This window comes from Salvelinus fontinalis, chromosome 3 (assembly GCF_029448725.1).
Source record: "Salvelinus fontinalis isolate EN_2023a chromosome 3, ASM2944872v1, whole genome shotgun sequence".
Lineage (NCBI taxonomy): Eukaryota > Metazoa > Chordata > Actinopteri > Salmoniformes > Salmonidae > Salvelinus > Salvelinus fontinalis.
In genome coordinates, this window is record NC_074667.1 from 58795161 (window position 1) to 58819263 (window position 24103).

The 24103-nt window shown below is 41.6% G+C and overlaps 1 protein-coding gene across 3 annotated transcripts in view; it reads right to left on the reverse strand.

Annotated features, from left to right (window-relative positions):
* LOC129851206 (caM kinase-like vesicle-associated protein) overlaps window positions 1–18980 on the reverse strand; it is a 44476-nt gene extending 25496 nt beyond the window's left edge. For 2 of the 3 annotated variants that reach the window (XM_055917588.1, XM_055917586.1), the window contains exon 1: window positions 18726–18980. The gene's annotated coding sequence lies outside the window, so the exon portion shown is untranslated. Of the gene's footprint in view, window positions 1–3821; window positions 4215–18725 lie in introns of those variants that run through there. The other variant, XM_055917587.1, reaches the window with a different exon arrangement.
* Window positions 18981–24103: the final 5123 nt, after the last annotated feature.

Consider the following 24103-nt stretch of genomic DNA (forward strand, 5'->3'; position numbering starts at 1 on the left):
AAAGTTTATCTCAATACTTTGTTATATACCCTTTGTTGGCAATGACAGAGGTCAAACGTTTTCTGTAAGTCTTCACAAGGTTTTCACACACTGTTGCTGGTATTTTGGCCCATTCCTCCATGCAGATCTCCTCTAGAGCAGTGATGTTTTGGGGCTATTGCTGGGCAACACAGACTTTCAACTCCCTCCAAAGATTTTCTATGGGGTTGAAATCTGGAGACTGGCTAAGCCATTCCAGGATCTTGAAATGCTTCTTACGAAGCCACTCCTTTGTTGCCCGGGAGATATGTTTGGGATCAATGTCATGCTGAAAGACCCAGCCACGTTTCATCTTCAATGCCCTTGCTGATGGAAGGAGGTTTTTACTCAAAATCTCACGATACATGGCCCCATTCATTCTTTCCTTTACACGGATCAGTCGTCCTGGTCCCTTTGCAGAAAAACAGCCCCAAAGCATGATGTTTCCACCCCCATGCTTCACAGTAGGTATGGTGTTCTTTGGATGCAACTCAGCATTCTTTGTCCTCCAAACACGACGAGTTGAGTTTTTACCAAAAAGTTCTATTTTGGTTTCATCTGACCATATGACATTCTCCCAATATTCTTCTGGATCATCCAAATGCTCTCTAGCAAACTTCAGACGGGCCTGGACATGTACTGGCTTAAGCAGGGGGACACGTCTGGCACTGCAGGATTTGAGTCCCTGGCGGCGTAGTGTGTTACTGAAGGTAGGCTTTGTTATTTTGGTCCCAGCTCTCTGCAGGTCATTCACTAGGTCCCCCGGTGTGGTTCTGGGATTTTTGCTCACCGTTCTTGTGATCATTTTGACCCCACGGGGTGAGATCTTGCGTGGAGCCCCAGATTGAGGGAGATTATCAGTGGTCTTGTATGTCTTCCATTTCCTAATAATTGCCCCCACAGTTGATTTCTTCAAACCAAGCTGCTTACCTATTGCAGATTCAGTCTTCCCAGCCTGGTGCAGGTCTACAATTTTGTTTCTGGTGTCCTTTGACAGCCCTTTGGTCTTGGCCATAGTGGAGTTTGGAGTGTGACTGTTTGAGGTGACCAAATACTTATTTTCCACCATAATTTGCAAATAAATTCATAAAAAATCCTACAATGTGATTTTCTGGATTTGTTTTCTCATTTTGTCTGTCATAGTTGAAGTGTACCTATGATGAAAATTACAGGCCTCTCTCATCTTTTTAAGTGGGAGAACTTGCACAATTGGTGGCTGACTAAATACTTTTTTGCCCCACTGTATGTGGTAGTGGTGGAGTCGGGGCCTGAAGGAACACAGTGTGTTGTGAAATCTGTGAATGTATTGTAATGTTTTTAAAATGGTATAAACTGCCTTACTTTTCCTGGACCCCAGGAATAGAAGCTGCTTTGGGATCCATAATAAATACAAAAACCCAAGTTTAAATTACACTTACCACAACCAATGTTTGTAAACTTACCATTAAAAAGCACCATGATGATTAAGTGTCCATATAGCTGTCATGACGTTGCCCTCTTTGGGTACAGCGAGCACCTTTTCTATGCACTACCCCCCTACCTCCCTGTCTCCTACACCCAGGCTTCTGTGGTCAGAGAGGTTGTAAATTCCTGGAGGAGATTATCTCCTCATGGCCACAGTATAGAGAGAGAGTGAGTTTTCATAGAGAGAACAAAGGAATTTCTTCCACCTCACAGAACTTGAGGTCCGAACAATATTTATTTTCTGGAGACTGTATAAAAAAATCGGTGAAGAATCCAGGTACGAACTGGTCCGTTTGGTACAATTTTGTTTAACTCATGAGAGACAATACAGCCACATTACCATAACGCTGTTTATACAATAGCCTCAGCTATGAGGCTTACATCTAATTGTTGTATAAGATGAATGAGTGAGGATGATACTGTTTGTGAAATTGTGTAATGTGATTTTGGACTGTTTAATGAAGGAAACTCCAATTCCCTTTGGAGTTTAACTAAATCAGAGCACCACCCATGAGCACAGTTATGGTCTGGCACCATGGGACAGGCCCTTTTCTGCTCTTCCGAATAAAACCCCCACCCGGGTTTTCTATCACCAGACCAGCTTACCTCGATAACGAAAGGGCCAAGGTTTGAGAGGAGACCGAGCTTACCTCAATTACGAGATGGCTAAAGGTTGCAGACCAGCTTACCACGAGAGGGCCAAGGTTTGAGTAGAGACCATAAACCTAAGGTTTGAGTAGATGGCTGAATTTTTTAACCATACCACGTGGTTAAGCTCTTAGACTATCGATACCGACAGAATAAGAACAAGTCTTTGATATTAATTACTAGTCTGCAGCTAGGAATTTGGTATCATTGAACGCAAAGACCGACAACCGCCGAAACATCTACATGAATGAATGTCACTCTGAACTATCCATTCTAACCACGACAGAGAGAGGGCGGACAGACTCTCCAACAGAAACTAACTTTAACAGAGATCCCGACGACACACTGAGCGTAAATATATATATTGATTGCAATTGTTCCCGAATGAGTGAGCGTTCATGTGCAAAGGATTAGCATTTCAATTGTTATAATTATCACTCTGTCTAACAAGCCGCCATACCGGTTTAGCCCACTAGGGCACATCCCCATATCATTTCATTGTAACCTTATCTTGTTTGTTATGCATTTCTGTGAGTGCTTAGTTAGTAAATAAATGATTTTAAGACAATTGATGTATGGATGACTCATAGTGAAGACTGGGTTCGTGCAGATAACCAACAATTTACGACGTTTGGAATGAGACTAACGTGAGGTAAAGAAGAATTCATTAATCAGAAGACTAAGTGATCAGATATTAAAATATCTGAAAGTTATATTAGGAAAATTAGAACTTAGTAATCTAAATATTTTCCTTGGTGCCCCAACTTCCTAGTTAATTACAGTTACACGATTAGGTAGTTTAATCACGTAATAATAATAATTACAGAGAATTTTTGATAAAGATTAATTCTTCAGTTTTAATGATGCCAAAGACACAACATAGCTGTACCATAATAATTTGCACTGTTAAGCATACTGTAGCTGCAACTTTGTAAACCTCCAATTATCCTAATATTCCACCCACTAAAACCTCCCCCCATATCTAGGTCTGTTGTCACTAAGACCATCAGACCATCGCCCTGACTCATGACGCACCTTTGCGTCCGAAGGCAAACCCTTGGCCGCCAATTGGCATTGGCCAGAGGGAAATATGGGCAGTCCCATGATAACATAAATACCTATGAGGATGCTTAAGAGAACTAACCAAGTAACATGGAAAACAGTCAGAAAAAAAGAAATAGTAACAATAATAGATCATATTAATACAAATAATAAAACGGTACAATCTTATAAATGCATGCTCATATTTGAAAGTCCTAGCAAGGCTATAAGCATGTCAGCCCAGCCTGCTCACTTCATTGGATTCAATTGTTCGAAAAAAATGGAAAAAAATTGAGAAAGCAACCTAAATATTACGCAAGACAAGTCCTTTTTTAATGTCCATTAAATGGACATTAAATATTTCATGTAGTCCTCATTATGTCCTGTTGTAATCCAACAAAGAGAGGAAGAATAAAGGAACATAGATTCTAATGCCCGCTAATGATTGAAAGTAAAAATTTGTCTTCGGCATCACATTCTATCCTGCTGTATTCCTGTTGTATCGTGACATGGAATTTGTTCTTAGCTGACTTGCCTAGTTAAATAAAGGTTACACACAAACACACACTGACCAAAAAGTTATTTTGTTGGCATTTACGTATGTCCCCATTACCAGTAAAACATAATCAAAACCTATTTCTTTCACTTACTTGCTGTTTTGTTGTTCATTAGCTCCGTCTCAACCAGGATTTCATCATACATGTCAAGCAGTGAAGTTTCAGCTGTCTGTTTGTGGCCTCTCTTCCTCGGTGCGCACTGTCACTGTGTCCATTTCCATCGATTGTTCACAGCCTCAAGTACTTTAATAAGTTTTAACCCCACCGTCTGTGTCGGCAGTTTTGTTGAGCAGGAGTTTCAATGACATGACAGAGGGTATTACGTTTGCTGCAGATGCAGTTGATTCGCTTATTTCTCAAGTCAGTTGTTCAAATGGCACTAGGAGTGTGTTCATGTTTTCAAGTTTCAAACAGGTTGTCAAATGCCATTGAAAAGGCAGCAGCGGAATGAGCACCAGCACATTCTTGAGCATGCAATATGGCTTTCCTCAGTACAAAATCCTCGTCGACCCACTGTGCTGTCAGACTCAGCATGCTCATGGGGCTGACATCGCTGGTCCAAATATCAGTCGTGACGCTAATAGCAGTGACGCCCATAGCAACTAGCTCATAGATGTGCATTTCAACAATACTGTGTACAACATCTGAAAAATAGCGCTTACTTGGTAGTATGTACCTGGGATTGAGGTGCTCGATCAGTCGGTGAAAGCCAACTTCATCCACGACAGAGAACGGTTGATTGTCAAGGGCAATGAATTCCATTATCTTGCCGTTAATGGATTTCGCCTTTGAGTTGTCCAGCTGAAAATGTCTTACTCTTTCAAATGAGTGCTCGACTTGAACTTGTTTATTTGTTGGAAGAGTGAGCTTAGTATTTTTCTGGTTTTGTTCTGTTGTAGTGTCTATTTTTCGTGGCGTCATTACGTCATCTACCTACGTTATATAGGTATGCACGTCAGCTTTGACATCGGTTTTGCACATCGGCGTTAAACTAGACAATCGGGCCGATGCCAATGTTGCCATTTTTAGCTAATATCATCCGATTCTGATATGCTCACCGAAATATTGTGCATCCCTAGTGGTTTCCATAGCTCATTTCATACACTGAACAAAAATGAAATAAAAGATATCAGAAATCTTCCATATGCACAAAAAAATGTATTTAAAAAATAAAATGTTGCACACATTTGTTTACATCCCTGTTATAGTGAGCATTTATTTATCTTTTGCCAAGTTAATCCATCGACCTGACAGGTGTGGCATATCAAGAAGCTGATTAAACAGCATGATCATTACACAGGTTCACCTTGTGCTGGGAACTATAAAAGGCCACTCTAAAATGTGCAGTTGTGTTGCACAACACAATTTCACAGATGTCTCAGGTTGAAGGAGCCTGCAACTGGCACACTGAATACAGGAATGTCCACCCGAGCTGTTGCCAGATAATGGAATGTTACTCTACCATAAGCCGCCTCCAACATAATTTTTGATAATTTGGCAGTACATCCAACTGCCCTCCCGTGTAACCACGCCAGGACCTCCACATCCGGGTTCTTCACCTGCGGGATCGTTTGAGACCAGCCAAACGGACAGCTGATGAACCTGTGGGTTTGCAAAATCGAAGAATTTCTGCACAAACTGTCAAACTGTCTCAAGGAAGCTCATCTGCTTGTTCTTTGTCCTCACCAGGGTCTAGACCTGACTGCATTTTGGCATCATAACAGACTTCAGCGGGCAAATACTCACCTTCCATGGCCACTGGCACGCTGGAAAAGTGCGCTCTTCATGAATTAATCCTGGTTTCAACTGTCCCGTGCAGATGACAGACAAGAGTGTATGGCGTCGTGTGGGTGAGCGGTTTGCGGACGTCAACGTTGTGAAGAGAGTGCCCCATGGTGGTGGTGGGGTTATGGTATGGGCAGTGATACCATGCCGTCAATGCACAGAGATACCGTGACGAGATCCTGAGGCCGATTGTCGTGCTATTCATCCACAGCCATCACCTCATGTTTCAGCATGATAATGCACGGCCCCATGTCACAAGGATCTGTACACAATTCCTGGAAGCTGAAAATGTCCCAGTTCTTCCATGGCCTGCATAGTCAACAAACATGTCACCTATTGAGTATGTTTAGGATCAATGTATAAGACAGCGTGTCCCAGTTCCCGCCAATATCCAGCAACTTTGCACAGCCATTGAAGAGGAGTGGGACAACATTCACACATGCCACAATCAACAGCCTGATCAACTCGATACAAAGGAGATGTGTTGCACTGTATGAGGAAAATGGTGGTGACACCGGATACTGACTGTTTTTCTGATCCACGCCCCTACCTTTTTTTTAAGGTATCTGTAACCAACAGATGCATATCTGTATTCCCAGTCATGTGAAATCCATAGATTAGGGCCTAATGAATTTATTGAAATTGACTGATTTCCTTATACATTTTTGAAATTGTTGTATTTATATTTTCTTTCAGTGTAATATTCAGCCTCATAATACTACTATAAGTATCATACAATAACCAGGTAACTTAGCGGTTAAGAGCGCTGGGCCAGTAACTGAAAGGTCACTGGTTTGAATCCCCGAGCCAACTAGGTGAAAAATGTGTCGATGTGCCTCTGAGCAAGGCATTTAACCCGAATTGCTCATATAAGTTGCTCCTCATAAAAGTATCTGCTAAATGACTAAAATGTCAATTCTTCTCCCAGGTGTGACGCAGGTCGGTGCCTGGCCACCAGCCACAGACATGCCCCTGATCCCTGGCATGAGCTTGGAACTTTCAAAGGTTAATTCTTGTGAAGCACTGGTGACAGGGAACAGATGGTCATGCACAACACCAAGCTAGGAAACAGACGTTGCCTTTCAGAACGCTATGACCATCGCCGTGTATTTCACCCCCCACTTGGTGGACTTTGATTAAATCAACCTCAATGCACACTAGATGTAGTATAAAACAAAAACATAGATTGGTACCATCAGCACCTAGGACAACAGAAAACCAAACACGTTTGATCATTACACAACAGCAAGGAAATCCTAAAAGGGCATGAAGTCACTGGTGAGAAGAGAACAGTGAGAGATCTCTGCATCAAGCAGGTGTGTGAAGCTCCTCTTTACCTGTTGGATCTGCTGTTGACAGTATAGAAGCTTCTGACTTATTGTTTTAAGTCAGAGATCTTTATTCCCTCTTCGTCACGCTTTACTGCCTGATCTGACCATTCTGTTCTGATGTCGTTTGTTGCCATGGTTACCAAGTCCTACATAAGCGTCAGGGGTACAGTGAGGAGGGGGGGATAGACGCATTGCCCGTCCACACTGTGTTGTACAGGAAAAGAGCTAAATTTAGTGGTTGGCTAGTCTCGTCATGCACGCCTCACTGGGTTTTTGGATGCAATACAAAAACATTTTTGGTCTCGCATCAAAAGATCAAAATAGGAGGTCCTTCATGGAATGATTTTAGTACCTTCAAATAGATTGAATAGTGAGTACTCATCAGCTACAACCCAATTTAAAATGCATTTTTATCTACAAGCACATGAAGCATGACGTGAACAATTTTTTCTTGTTCATTGTTATTTCTACGAATGTAAACACTTAACTGTAAAAGCAGGCCATAATTAGCTATTGTTGTTTAACCTTATTAACAGACCAGGTTCCAAGGTTCATGGAAGGTAAACTGATAGTTGTCTGTAGTCTTTCACAGCTCTCTGTAGTTATCCAATGGCAATCAATGACTAGTTGAAGATTTACATACAGTGCATTCGGAAAGTATTTTCCAATTTTTTTAAAGTTACAGCTTAATTCAAAAATGTACAAAATTATTTTTCCCACCTCATCAACCTAGTGGAAACAGGTTGTCAGAATTCTTTGCAAATGTATACAAAAAAGTTTTTACATAAGTATTCAGATAAGTATTCAGACATGCTATGAGACTTGAGACTCGAAATGGAGCTCAGGTGCAACCTGCTTCCATTGATCGTCCTTCAGATATTTCTACAACTTGATTGAAGTTCACCTGTGGTAAATTCAACCTGTCTATATAAAGGTTCAACAGTTGACAGTGCATGTCATTGCAAAAACCAAGCCATGTTGAAGGAATTATCCATAAACCTCCGAGACAGGACTGTGTCGAGGCACAGATCTGTAGGAAAAAATGTCTGTAGCATTGAAGGTACCTAAGAAGACAGTGGCCTCCATCATTCTTAAATGGAAGAAGTTTGGAACCACAAAGACTTCTTAGAGCTAGCCGCCCGGGCCAAACTGAGCAATCAGGGGAGAAGGGCCTTGGTCATGGAGGTGACCAAGAACCTGATGGTCACGCTGACAGAGCTCCAGAATTCCTCTGTGCAGATGGGAGAATCTTCCAGTGGGAGAATGATCTCTGCAGCTCTCCACCAATCAGGCCTTTATGGTAGTGGCCATAAAGGGACATGACATGAAGCCACTCCTCAGTAAAAGGGACATGACAGCCCGCTTGGAGTTTTCCTTAAGGCACCTAAAGGACTCTCAGACCATGAGAAACAAGATTCTCTGGTCTGATGAAACCAAGATTGAACTCTTTTCCTGAATGCCAAACGTCACGTCTGGAGGAAACCTGGCACCATTCCTAAGGTGAAGCATGGTGGTGGCACCATCACGCTGTGTGGATGTTTTTCAGTGGCAGGGACTGGTAGACTAGTCAAGATCGAGGGAAATATGAACAGAGCAAAGTACAAAGAGATCCTTGATGAAAACCTCCAGAGCGCTCAGGACATCAGACTGGGGCGAAGGTTTACCTTCCAACAGGACAACAACCCTAAGCACACAGCCAAGACAACGAAGCAGTCTCTTTGGGACAAGTCTCAATGTTCTTGAGTGGCCCAGCCAGTGCCCAGACTTGAACCCAATCTAACTTCTCTGGAGAGACCTGAAAATAGCTGTGCAGAGAGGATCTGCAGAAAAGAATGTGAGAAACTCCCTAAATACAGGTGCCAAGCTTGTAGCATCATACACAAGAAGCTGTAATCGCTGCCAAAGGCACTTCAACAAAGTACTGAGTGAAGGGTCTAAATACTTATGCAAAATGTGATATTTCAATTTAATATTTTTAATAAATGTGCTTTGTCATTATGGAGTATTGTGTGTAGATTGAGGGGGGAAAACTATTTAATCCATTTTAGAATAAGGCTGTAACGTAACAAAATGTGGAAATAGTCAAGGGATCTGAATACTTTCCGAATGCACTGTAAGCAAAATACAGCATGTTTAAGCTGGAATGAAATATAAATTGCCATCATTTGAAGTTCCCCTTAAACTTGAGCTTTTTGTACAGTGAACAAAAATAAACACCACATGCAATTTCAAAGATTTTACTGAGTTACAGTTCATATAAGGAAATCAGTCAATTGAAATGAATTAATTAGGCCCTAATCTATCAATTTCACATGACTGGTAATACCGATATGCATCTGTTGGTCACAGAGACCTTAAAAAAAGTAGGGGCATGGATCAGAAAAGCAGTCAGTATCTGGTGTGACAATCATTTGCCTCATGCAGTGCGACATCTCCTTCGCATAGAATTGTGGCTTGTGGAATGCTGTCCCACTCCTCTTCAATGGCTGTGCGAAGTTGCTGGATATTGGCGGGAACTGGAACACGCTGTCGTACAGGTCAACCCAGAGCCTCCCAAACATCCTCAATGGCTGACATGTCTGGTGAGTATGCAGGCCATGGAAGAACTGGGCCATTTTTAGCTTCCAGGAATTGTGTACACGCAGATGAGCACGCAGATGAGCTTCCCTGAGACCGTTTATGACAGTTTGGGCAGAAATTGCGACATGGGGCCGTGCATTATCATGCTGAAACATGAAGTGATGGCTGCGCATGAATGGCACGACAATGGGCCTCAGGATTTCATCACGGTCTCTGTGCATTCAAATTGCCATCCATAAAATGCAATTGTGTTCGTTGTTCGTGGCTTATGCCTGCCCATTCCATAACCTCACTGCCACCATGGGGCACTCTGTTCACAACGCTCGCCCTCACAACGCCATACAGTTCCCGGTACAGTTGAAACCAGGACTCATCCGTGAAGAGCACACTTCTACAGCGTGCCAGGGGCCATTTAAGGTGAGAATTTGCCCACTGAAGTCGGTTACGATGCCGAACTGCAGTCAGGTCAAGACCCTGGTGAGGACAACGAACACGCAGATGAGCTTCCCTGAGACCGTTTATGACAGTTTGGGCAGAAATTTTTCGATTGTGCAAACCCACGGTTTCATCAGCTGTCCGGGTGGCTGGTCTCAGACGATCCTGCAAGTGAAGAAGCTGGATGCGGAGGTCCTGTGCTGGCGTGGTTACACATGGTCTGCCATTGTGAGGCCGGTTGGACGTACTGCCAAATTCTCTAAAATGACATGGAGATGGCTTATGGTAGTGAAATTAACATAAAATTCTCTGGCAAAAGCTCTGGTGGACATTCCTTCAGTCAGCATGTCAATTGCATGCTCCCTCAAAACTTGAGACATCTGTGGCATTGTGTTGTGTGACAAAACTGCACATTTTAGAGTGGCCTTTTATTGTCCCCAGTACAATGTGCACCTGTGTAATGATCATACGGTTTATCAGCTTCTTGATATGCCACACCTATCAGGCGGAGGGGTTATGTTGGCAAAGGAGAAATCGTCACTAACAGGGATGTAAGCAAATTTGTGCACCAAATTTGAGAAAAATACACTTTTTGTGAGTATGTAAAATCTCTGGGATCTTTTATTTCAGGTCATGAAACATGGGACCAACACTATATACAGTGGGGGGAAAAAAGTATTTAGTCAGCCACCAATTGTGCAAGTTCTCCCACTTAAAAAGATGAGAGAGGCCTGTAATTTTCATCATAGGTACACTTCAACTATGACAGACAAAATGAGAAGGAAAAAAATCCAGAAAATCACGTTGTAGGATTTTTTATGAATTCATTTGCAAATTATGGTGGAAAATAAGTATTTGGTCACCTACAAACAAGCAAGATTTCTGGCTCTCACAGACCTGTAACTTCTTCTTTAAGAGGCTCCTCTGTCCTCCACTCGTTACCTGTATTAATGGCACCTGTTTGAACTTGTTATCAGTATAAAAGACACCTGTCCACAACCTCAAACAGTCACACTCCAAACTCCACTATGGCCAAGACCAAAGAGCTGTCAAAGGACACCAGAAACAAAATTGTAGACCTGCACCAGGCTGGGAAGACTGAATCTGCAATAGGTAAGCAGCTTGGTTTGAAGAAATCAACTGTGGGAGCAATTATTAGGAAATGGAAGACATACAAGACCACTGATAATCTCCCTCGATCTGGGGCTCCACGCAAGATCTCACCCCGTGGGGTCAAAATGATCACAAGAAAAATCCCAGAACCACACGGGGGGACCTAGTGAATGACCTGCATAGAGCTGGGACCAAAGTAACAAAGCCTACCATTAGTAACACACTACGACGCCAGGGACTCAAATCCTGCAGTGCCAGACGTGTCCCCTTGCTTAAGCCAGTACATGTCCAGGCCCGTCTGAAGTTTGCTAGAGAGCATTTGGATAATCCAGAAGAAGATTGGGAGAATGTCATATGGTCAGATGAAACCAAAATATAACTTTTTGGTAAAAACTCAACTTGTCGTGTTTGGAGGACAAAGAATGCTGAGTTGCATCCAAAGAACACCATACCTACTGTGAAGCATGGGGGTGGAAACATCATGCTTTGGGGCTGTTTTTCTGCAAAGGGACCAGGACGACTGATCCGTGTAAAGGAAAGAATGAATGGGGCCATGTATCGTGAAATTTTGAGTGAAAACCTTCCATCAGCAAGGGCATTGAAGATGAAACGTGGCTGGGTCTTTCAGCATGACAATGATCCCAAACACACCGCCCGGGCAACGAAGGAGTGGCTTCGTAAGAAGCATTTCAAGGTCCTGGAGTGGCCTAGCCAGTCTCCAGATCTCAACTCCATAGAAAATCTTTGGAGGGAGTTGAAAGTCCGTGTTGCCCAGCAACAGCCCCAAAACATCACTGCTCTAGAGGAGATCTGCATGGAGGAATGGGCCAAAATACCAGCAACAGTGTGTGAAAACCTTGTGAAGACTTACAGAAAACGTTTGACCTCTGTCATTGCCAACAAAGGGTATATAACAAAGTATTGAGATAAACTTTTGTTATTGACCAAATACTTATTGTTCACCATAATTTGCAAATATATTCATTAAAAATACTACAATGTGATTTTCTGGATTTGTTTCCTCATTTTGTCTGTCATAGTTGAAGTGTACCTATGATGAAAATTACAGGCCTCTCATCTTTTTAAGTGGGAAAACTTGCACAATTGGTGGCTGACTAAATACTTTTTTGCCCCACTGTATGTTGTGTTTATATTTTTGTTCAGTATAGATTCAGTCGTCTAGACTCAGATCTCTGCAACACTTTCAGTAGGGTGTGAGGATTTGCTTTGACATCAGTATTTTCTCTCATTTTATTGCCGGTAAAAAGGGCTTTACGTTTGTGTTCTTTGATTGGCTAAGGACCTCTTTCCTCAAAATTGTATTGCAGTGCTCTCCGGTCTCTCCCCTGTGTGAATACAACTTCTATAAGTTATTATTTCCACTCCAATTACCTTAAGCCGATCCCTTGTTTTCTGGATTTTCCCTCAAGTAAAGTACAGACATTTGAATATGTTACCCTAATTATATTTTATAAGTAAATATCACACACGCACACACACGCACACCACTAATTACCCAGAATACGGTTCCCAGAAGAAGCTGTTATTACAGACATTACAGTATGGTGACAGTAAGTGACTTCAGGCAAATGTGCACTTATGTTGATGGGACATGACTTAACCCAATGTAACAAATCTCATTTATTAACTCGCCAATAGCTGTTGCCATGTTGCGCAGCCAAGGGCCTTCAATCCTCATACATAACCATGCTGGTGTTTGGCTACACATGCTTTAATAATAGGCTACATTATGATTTCCACGCCATTAATTGTCACCCATGGGAATATTGATCAAACTGACCTTGGCAGTGGTGTCATTGAGGAGATGTGATTTTCCCTTACAGCCATTTAGCAAAGGAAATAAGTGATTGCTTCTCTCCATATTCTCTGATTGAGTCTGTACAGAGGCACTGCCAGTAATACCGTATACCCTGGTTTGGTAAAGGAACGGTATGAAGGTATGAAAATTTGAATACCGCCCAACGTTAGTTGAAAATATAGCCGACATATGTAAAGAGAGCGAGAACAGCTGATGCGGGAGTCGATCCGTGGACCGTGCGAAGTCTAGTCCCTAACAACCTGTGCCAAAAAAAAAGAAGCTAAATACATATACACTGCTTTTAATAGGATAGTTGTGGGGGTGGGGTTTCAAAATCATTACATAGAATGGTAATTCACACCTAGGTTTGCTAGAGACTACTACTTGAGATTTTGGTAGTTCCGAAATATAGCCTTTACATTCGATGTTAATTAGGAAAAAACAACAGCCTCTCTCCCCTCTCGTGTCTGATACATTAAGCTTGAATGTTACATAATGTCGGCTGGACACATTAAAACACAACCACTACGCAGGCGTCATGGAAACCAACACAAAGCATGCTACATGTACAGAGGGGACAGAACAGAAGGCAGAACAGTCCGCCTCTTTATTGAAGTGTTTTTCAAACATTATCTTTATCACAAAACACTTACAGATGCGCTATCTTAAATTGGACCAGTTTCTCAAAGCAGGGAAATAATCCTGCAGCAGCAGGAAATGTGGATTATAATTAATGGTACATTTTTCGTTATGACAAATCAAATCTGAAGATAAGTGGAAATTACAAAAACTTTAGATGCCTTTTTATACCTCAAATACACCACAGTGGTGCGTCCTTTAAAAGTTGCAGCGTACTGCGGTACAACTTGCATGGTATCATTAATGCTAGTTAGTGCTAGTTTGACCACCAGAGGGCATCTTTGAGAAGCATTTGACAGCCTTCAATAGTAGCTGTACTAGAGAATTTAAAACCTTTTTTGTAAGAACATAGTATATGGGACTGATTTGAAAAATGTTTGCTTAATTAAATGTGATTAATATTATTGTGTTTATATTCCAAGAAAAAACAAAAACCCTCTGGGTTTCCGTTAGGATGGAACGGAAAATATGGCGCTGTACAACTTGAAGGTCGGGAGTAGGCTACAGTACTTAGCTATTTAGCTAAAGAATCCCTGTGTCATGCGGGCACGCGGGAGACTGGTGTTCAATTCCCCGACAGGGAGGAAGAAGTAGGCGGTCCTTGTAAATAAGAATTTGTTCCTAACTGACTTGCCTAGTTAAATAAAGGTTACACTAAGAGCATAACATTTCTACACCCTAATTGTAGGTCTAACCAATACACAAACAGAGATTCAGTGAAAATAAAAATCTCATTGATTTATCAAGACCAGTCCCCACGCTTGTCTCAGAGCAGCGCAAAACGGTGCTAAAATAGTTGTAGGCTATTGCTTCAAATCCTACTGCTTCTAACTTCAATATGCTCTTTAAATAAATAGATATACACAACTAACAGGACATTACTCAACAATAGTGAGACTCATGTCATCTACGGTAGGCTTACAGTATATCGAAAAATATGACTTGACTCTCCGTCCAATAATTACATATAGAGGATTTGAGGATTCTAAATTAAAACCAAAAGCTGCCTCATGGGTCTTCCGGTGGCGGCCACAACGGGTATCTGTTGCAACACATTTTGCATTGCGATGCAGTGACTTAGACAGCTGCGCCACTGGGGAGCCCCCATCCACAAAGTATCAAAATACAGAGAGGTGTTGGTAAAGGTATATTGTCCTGCTAATAGCTCATAATGGGCTATTATAATACTGTACATGGTGTCCAGGTCAGGATAACCAAAACATTTCTTTATTAAAGACTATCAGAAAGAATGTTGGTACTTATTTATTTTGATCTAAAGCCATGAACGAGTAAGACTCAGCTTTATGTAGGTGCCGCTATATGACAGTGCCATCAACTTGACAACATATAGCAATATTTGAGGTTATTTCATTTTTTTTTAATAAAGTGAGCGATTGTAATCTGAATAAAGGCCAAAATAATATTTGTAAAGGCCAAAACATTTATTTATGTTCTTAGAGGGAGGGAAATGCTGGACCAATTGTGCGCTGCCCTATGGGACTCCCACTCACGGTTGGATGTGATACATAATAATAATACTTTTTGTTGTATTATTTGTTTTGTCTTTTCTGGTGGATTAAACTGAAATTGCAACCAATCATGGCCGGTTGTGAAACAGCCAACCTAACTAAGAAATACATTTCACGATAGAATTCTCCCCCTACCCTCCTTCTAGGCAAGTTTATAGTCCAGCTACCTGCTAATAGCCATAATGGCGCTGTACAACTTGACCATGTGTGTTTGAAAGAGTATTTTCCAGTAAGCATCTATTTGTTTACCTTCATTAGACAACTTTGTTTCAATATTTCTGTAATTCAGTGATATTTATTCCCATAGTAATTATAACTAAATAAACATGTTGAAAGAGTATTTTTATCATTATTTTATCAATGAAAGCATAAAGATCCCATTATTAGTAACATTGTTTAAGTTTGAACGTGCAGACTGGCACTAAGAATAGAGGGAACGTTTCCTTAGTCAGAGCCATTATTAGTGCAATGCCCCTTAAAGTGTTTTTCTGTGCTACCCAGTGCGGCAGCCCCCCCCCCACTTCCTCCTCCTCCCTTCCCCATGGGCTAGTAGGTCCGTCTTCTGTGCGGCCCATCCCGTGCCCCCTGCCCTCATGAACCTTGCGCACTTTCAGTGGATACAGCTGGAGAACTGCAAGGCAACCCCATTGTGCGCCACTCTGGAGCCAAGACCAATATATATTGTCCTGATAATAACAGCGTTAATAATATATCTGTGAGAATATCCAAGGGGCTTTTATACAATTCTAAATGAATAATAATAATAATAATAATAATAATTGCTTTGTTTAAAAAATAACATTTTGGAGATGATTTTGTTTACAAATAACGTAAAATGAGCGAGAAAAAGGCCATTCTTGAACATGGGGTGAGACATTGTTACTAATTTGTAAATAAAACCAGTTTGTTATTTAGAATGATTTATTTCTTATTTTAGAGGGAGAAAAACCAAAAACCTACAGTCATCTCATGTGTCTCCCAGTCAAGGCTGGCACAGGTATTGAACAAGCATCTGTAGCAACACGGTGGTCTTAGACCATTGCACTGTACAAGCGCACAGGCGCTGTACAACGTGAATGGTCGGGAGTGGACTACAGTACTACAGTAAGAGCAAAATAATCCTAAGAAAATAAACTTCGTGTAACAACAGTTTTAGTAATACTGAAGTCGTGCACAATTATCAGTTTCTATTTAGGTTTATGTCGCCCATTCATTGTCAGACACACAGTAGGACCCAAAAGCATAATCAGTGCTCTAACTCCCCCTTGTGCTGGTCTGGAGTAATGAGGTGGTGACGCAGGGTACCATACTAAACCACAAATTATCTCTAAATCCTGCATCATAATAGCAAAACTTTTAGTGGAGCAACCACTGTACAAGTGCGCATTTCCTAAAGCTGAGGAAAATAATCTGCGTCATTAAGGACTAAAGATCAAGACTCTGAGGAGAGGCAGATGATGCAAATCAAATGTACTATTCTTCTGACAGGCCAGAAAAATTATGATCTGAAAACCTGGATAAAAAATACCATTCTCCTACATTGCCAGGTGCATCTTTCCATACAGCTGTAACAATAGAAACTATTATTAACAGGGTTATTATTAAAAACGATATTAACAATATAAACTCTATTAAACAGGGTTAGTGATAAGCAATGGCTCCATCCAAGCCACTGACCCACCACTGCCCTAAAGTTCCTGCTCTGTGACGGCATATACAGTGCATTTGGAAAGTATTCAGACCCCTTGACTTTTTCCACATTTTATTACGTTACAAATTTATAAAAAATAAAACATATCTTATTTACATAAGTATTCAGACCCTTTGCTAGGAGACTCGAGATCCTTGAGATGTTTCTACAACTTGATTGGAGACCACCTGTGGTAAATTCAATTGATTGGACATGATTTGGAAAGGCACACACCTGTCTATATAAGGTCCAACAGTTGACAGTGCATGTCATGAGAAACAAGATTCTCTGGTCTGATGAAACCAAGATTGAACTCTTTGACCTGAATGCTAAGCTTCACTTCTGCAGGAAACCTGGAACCATCCCTACGGTGAAGCATGGTGGTGGCAGCACCATGCTGTAGGGATGTGTTCCAGCAGCAGGGACTGGGAGACTAGTCAGGATCGAGGGAAAGATTAACGGAGTAAAGCACAGAGAGATCCTTGATGAAAACCTGATCCAGAGCGCTCAGGACCTCAGACTGGGGCGAAGTCTAAGGACAATGGGACAACAACCCTAAGCAAAGATGACGCAGGAGTGGCTTTGGGACAAGTCTCTGAATGTCTTTGAGTGGCCCAGCCAGAGCCCGGGCTTGAACCCGATCGAACATCTCTGGAGACCTGAAAATAGCTGTGCAGCAACGCTCCCCATCCATCCTGACAGAGCTTGAGAGGATCTGCAGAGAAGAATGGAGAAACTCCCCAACTACAGGTGTGCCAAGCTTGTAGTGTCATACACAAGAAGACTTGAGGCTGTAATTGCTGCCATTGTGCCGATGGCACACTGGGCTATGGGACAGAAGGCTGTGGGTTCAAATACCCCTGCGGTAAGCTCACTCTCCTTGCTGCTTTCATTACACTGGTGTTGGAAGTGGGCAGTTCAAAGTCTACTTTTGATTTACATTTGGATGAGTTGTTAAATAACGTGAATTCAATGTGAATTTAACAAAAATGTAAACAATATCATTGGATTTAGATTAAAAGTTGGGTTACAAAAATACGAAATGCACTTATGTTGATGACTTTTTGCAAATCCAATTAGCTTTCCAAGTTGATTTAACGTCATCACATAGATTTTTGGTTGAAATGACGTGGAAACAATGTTTATTCAACCAGTTTTTGCAAAGTGGGTTACATCCACAAGCGTGCATATGCTTGGCATCCACGAGCATACGAGGACACGCTCTTTGGGTCGGAGGGTGCTGTCTGATACCCAACAGTGAGGTATCGCTGTATCAGAAGTAATCTGACTCCTTTTAGACAGTAAATTCACTTGAGAGGGTAACAATGACATTATATGAACAACAAGTGGAGGGGTGCAACCTGATTAGCAGCAAGTCTACATGTGGAATAAAGAATGAGGAGGAATCACTCTGACGATAAGTGAGAAGCGTGTTATATGATAAATTAATCTGCTGGATAAAGTGACAGGGACACAGTGAGACTGTTATAACCTGCAGAGCTGAGGGAGATGCTGCAGCATTAGATGCTGTGCCTTTAAACTTTGCCTGGGGAAAGGAAAAGTGCACATGGTCATAATATGATGTGACCAGTGTCATTTCCAATAGTCATGCATTATTAATGGATTTTGGCTTGAATGCCGTTATTAATTAGTTGTTTGATACGCAATCAAATCTAACGATATTCTAATGAAAATATATCTATTTTCATCCGATTCCTGTATATATTTTTTCAAATTCTATAATCCTTTCAAACGTCTCAGACAATTATAAAAACAGTTCACAGTTAACAGTTTAATGTGTTCACATTAAATGGAATTGTTACATTGCTTTTTGAAATTCACCATTCTTGTATTGTAACTCAAATTAACATTCGAGTGGGAATACAGCGGGCATAAAGTTTTCGAAACCTGCAACATGCAGTGAAGAATGTCCATCAAGAAAGCCATTCAAATTGTAGTGAAACCCAACAAAATGACACCAAACATATTTCTAGGTTTTTCATTCAGAAAATGCTTGAGATATCGTAGTTAACATTTTACATTTTAATATGTCCAAAGTGCGCGCTGCTCACTCACCTGAAATTACTCTGTCAAAAATGTGTCCACTTTTTCAGTTATTTTCTTTCTTTACGCGTGCTTTGTGGTAGAAAGAACTTGATGAGCGTTAGGTTTTCGTGCGTTAGTTAGCAGTGTATACTTTTATTCCCTGTTCAATAAAAAAGGTAGATCCTGGCTCATCTGCTCCATCAACTGCTTCTTTACGAGCAACACGACGAGAACATGAACATCGATGGTAGGCAGCCTACTCTACTAACCAACGTTCAGGCAAGGAAGGCGTGGTGTGCGTGTGCATACACGTGCGAGTGGGGGACGGGCAAAATTAAATCAACCACTCTTTCCATTGATGTAAACCACATTTATAACAAAAATATTTGTATGAGCATATTGAGAAAATCGGCGAGTCATTCATCATATTTTCACCCATCAACAGCAAAACCCATCTATTTGTTGGTGCAAATAGATGAGTTTAGCAATACAGATTTATATGTAAAAACGTAACATGAAATAGAAGACTGCTGCTTTCCACATGCAGTGTATGAACTGTTCAACATGACTGGTAATATGGTGACCACATGTACTGGATTGTGTTAGACAGTCCTGCATTTTGGCCCTTTGACCTGCAACCAAACAATCATGTCCGGCATTTTATCAACAAATTGAAACACCACTAATTTCTATATAAAAAAGGTAGATTTGTCAACATCTTGTATTTCAGTCAGACATTCCAACCAATCTCTTGCAGTCACTTCGCATTTATGAAAATATAGGCCTGCATATGTAACGGATGTGAAATGGCTAGCTAGTTAGCGGGTACGCGCTAGTAGCATTTCAATCAGTTACGTCACTTGCTCTGAGACTTAAGTAGGGTTTCCCCTTGCTCTGCAAGGGCCGTGGCCTTTGTGGAGCGATGGGTAACGATGCTTTGTGGGCGACCGTCGTTGATGTGTGCAGAGGGTCCCTGGTTCGCGCCCGTGTCGGGGCGAGGGGATGGTTTAAAGTTATACTGTTACATTGATGCTGTTGACCCGGATCACTGGTTGCTGCGGAAAAGGAGGAGGTTGAAAGGGGGGTGAGTGTAACGGATGTGAAATGGCTAGCTAGTTAGCGGGTACGCGCTAGTAGCATTTCAATCAGTTACGTCACTTGCTCTGAGACTTAAGTAGGGTTTCCCCTTGCTCTGCAAGAGCCGTGGCCTTTGTGGAGCGATGGGTAACGATGCTTCGTGGGCGACCGTTGTTGATGTGTGCAGAGGGTCCCTGGTTCGCGCCCGTGTCGGGGCGAGGGGACGTTTTAAAGTTATACTGTTACACATATATCATAAGGATTAAGGATGTGGTAGCCTAAGCATACTGTTGATGTTAAAGATCTGAGTTCTGATATTATGCACAGTGCAAAACAAGACCTGGGCAATGTCATAGACATAGGCCTATCTTCACCCAATCATATTTAGCCAATCCTTTCGGGGAAAATTCCAGCTAAATTTGTGAAAGACAGTTAGGCCTAACTACTTACAAAAATCGTGCTTCTGATGAAGAGCTACAAAGGTAAGTAAATAGCCATATTAGACTGAAAAATATAAGGTAATCTCTCATGCTCATTAGTTGCTCATTCAACATATTTGCTGCTACTTCACTCAATCCCATTTAAATCTGCTTCCTAAATGTTTTACATTCCCTGAGACCAACCAGAAATGTTTCCTTGGCCAAATATTCCCAGATTTAAATTATACAGCCACACATGTGGTCTCGTTTCTGCATCCCCAAATTTTGCTCGAGGCAAAAGAGTAGACTTCAATTGCTCATTCTCTGCAGCGGACTGCAGGGGTGTAGTGCTGCTAGAGCTCACTGGAGTGTCCCTCTGCCACTTCTCACAATGGGGCTCCTTGAGTAAAGTCAGTTCAATGCTGAATCAATCTCTTGGAAGATCACATAATGATTAGTTAGTATTTTCTACATAACAGAAACCAGGGGTGAAACTTTCACTGGGAACGGGGGACATGTCCCCCCCACATTCTGAAATTGTATTTTTGTCCCCCATAGTTTTAACCATTGGAATGTGATTCAAAACAAGGCAATGGTGTGCTTTAGGACCATGCAGACGCCTCCGAGCGGTCGTGTAGGCTGTTTGGAATATTTATCACTTCTAAAACCAAAGTTGCACCCCTGACAGAAACAAATATAGTAGCATGGTATAAATAACATTACTGTTACACCAAAAACACCACCTAATTTCTTATGAGATTTTAGGATTGTTAGCTGAATAGTAAAAAAAAATCCCATGTGGCCAAAACTCAAGTGTGCACCACTAGACAGAATGTCTTTGAATTTTTCCCCACAAAAGGGCTTTATGACAGGCAGAAATACTCTTCAGTTTCATCAGCAGTCCTGTTGGCTGGTCTCAGATGAGCCCTCCTGTGAAGAAGTAGGATGTGGAGGTCTTGGGCTGGCGTGGTTACGCGTGGTCTGGTCAAATTCTCTAAAACCACGTTGGAGTTGGCTGAAATGAACATTAAATTCTCTGGAAAAAGCTCTGGTGGACATTCCTTCAGTCAGCATGCCAATTGCATGCTCCCTCAAAACGTGAGACATCTGTGGCATTCTGTTGTGTGACAAACTGCACATTTTAGAGTGGCATTTTATTGTCCCCAGCACAAGGTGCACCTGTGTAATGATCATGCTGTTTAATCAGCTTCTTGATATGCCACACCTGTCAGGTGGATGGATTATCTTGGCAAAGCAGAAATGCTAACTAACAGGGATGTAAACAAATTCGTTCACAACATTTCAGAGAAATACGCTTTTTTTGTGTATGGACATTTTTATTTCAGCTCATGTTGCGTTTGTATTTTTGTTCAGTATATTTTGTTAACACCATCTGCTCTAATTTGCTCAAAAAAACAGTAATTCTCTGGGTTCGCGCCCAGGCTCTGTCGCAGCCGGCTGCGACCGGGAGGTCCTTGGGGCGACGCACAATTGGCATAGCGTCGTCCGGGTTAGGGAGGGTTTGGCCAGTAGGGATATCCTTGTCTCATCGCGCCGGGCGCATTGCGCGCTAACCAAGGGGGCCAGGTACAAGATGTTTCCTCCGGCACATTGGTGCGGCCGCTGTGTTAAGAAGCAGTGCGGCTTGGTTGGGTTGTGCTTTGGAGGACGCATGGCTTTCGACCTTCGTCTCTCCCGAGCCCGTACGGGAGTTGTAGCGATGAGACAAGATAGTAATTACTAGCGATTGGATACCACGAAAATTGGGGAGAAAATGGGATAAAATAAATAAATAAATAAAAACAGTAATTCAAGAAGATCTAAATATATATTTACATGAAACTGATTGAGATTAAACGATTGGCATGCGGACAAAGTTTGGACATTTCACTGGTAAAATGTGAAGATTTATCATCATTTATCATGACAGTGATGATGCCATGGCCTATTTTGAAATGAGCTATGCCTAATTTGGTGTTTGAGGATATTAAAATTAGAACATTTTCTTGAGACAATATATGTGGGCATAGGCAGACTGTAATTGGAGGATGCATTTTAAGCAAATTCTAAAATGATATTTAATAGGCTACATCTGTCGGTACAAACTCTGAGGAATTATGTCATTAACATAATTTACATTTTTTTATTGCTCTCTGGCTCCTAAGAAATTAGCACAACACCATAAGGGGGAATTGTGTGTGTGTGTGGGAGGCGACTGTCCCACAAAATCAACCTGCTGATTATTTTAAATGTGGTCACCCGAACTGGTAATGATCATCCCGTGTGGTTTATGTGATCTTCGAACCCAATGCGGATTCATCTTCAGTGTTGTGCAGCATCAGGATGATACAGTCTGCTGTGTCAGAGGACCCTTGGGCTAATGTGTCTGTCTGAATCAGATGCTTGCCTGTCCCTACCAGGGCGCTCTTATGTTGCAGAGGAGGCGTGGGTGCTCCATTATGTAGGCAACAACAAAGAGATGCCATAAGAACAAGAACAAGCCGTGATGCATTGTGCTGTATGTAACATCTTTCATATCTACATGCAGGTTTAATTGTCAATTTGATGTCAGTAGGCCAGGTAATGTTATAATATCCATTGAATCTGTCACTCTACCTTTTTTACTATCTTGTTATTTTCTCCTCTAACCCTCTTGGTACTTCCATACCTGGCATGTGCGCAGATAGAGGTCTAGGGGTGCCTGAGCACCTGGCCTTCTTCCCTCCTATGAGAAAAGTGCACTTTTAGATCGGTGGCGTTTTTTAATTATTACATTTTTATTCAACTTTAGTCTTTTCTGACGCCTTATTTAAATGGATTGGCCATCAAATAAATATCAATATTTTGTATCTTGGAAAATTACCACTCCCCTGCTCCTCTGCCTCCACCTGAGCACGCACTGCAATCCTCCTGCACCACTAACTTCCTCCTGCAGGCAGAAGCCACCGGCACCGAATGGTAGTGTAGAACTGGCTCCCTTTTGAGTTGCATGTGTCATCTCATGGTCAGGCACAGGGAAGGCTTCAATTAAACTGTTTGTTAGTAGGAATAAGAGGCAGCAGAACAAACTCCAATCACAGGTAAAGACTAGTTAGATTGTTTCAACAGCATAGCTAGCTAGCTGACAAGGTGATTTGCATAATCTACAGTTGAAGTCGGAAGTTTACATACACCTTAGCCAAATACATTTAAACTCAGTTTTTCACTATTCCTGATGTTAAATCCTAGTAAATATTCCCTGTCTTAGGTCAGTTAGGATCACCACTTTATTTTAAGAACGTGAAATGTCAGAATAATAGTAGAGAGAATGATTTATTTCAGCTTTTATTTCTTTCATCACATTCCCAGAGGGTCAGTAGTTTACATACACTCAATTAGTATTTGTTAGCATTGTCTTTAAATTGTTTAACTTGGGTCAAACGTTTCGGGTAGACAACACAATAAGTTGGGTGAATTTTGGCCCATTCCTCCTGACAGAGCTGGTGTAACTGAGTCATGTTTGTAGGCCTTGCTCGCACATGCTTTTTCAGTTCTGACTACAAATTTTCTATGGGATTGAGGTCAGGGCTTTGTGATGGCCACTCCAATACCTTGACTTTGTTGTCCTTAAGCCATTTTGCCACAACTTTGGAAGTATGCTTGGAGTCATTGTCTATTTGGAAGACCCATTTGCGACCAAGCTTTAACTTCCTGACTGTTGTCTTGAGATGTTTCTTGAATATATCTACATAATTGTCCATCCTCATGATGCAATTTATTTTGTGAAGTGCACTAGTCCCTCCTGCAGCAAAGCACCCCCACAACATGATGCTGCCACCCCTGTGCCTCACGGTTGAGACGGTGTTCTTCGGTTTGCACTTTTCGCACCAATTTACACTTTTCGCACCAAAGTACATTAATCTCTAGGAGAAA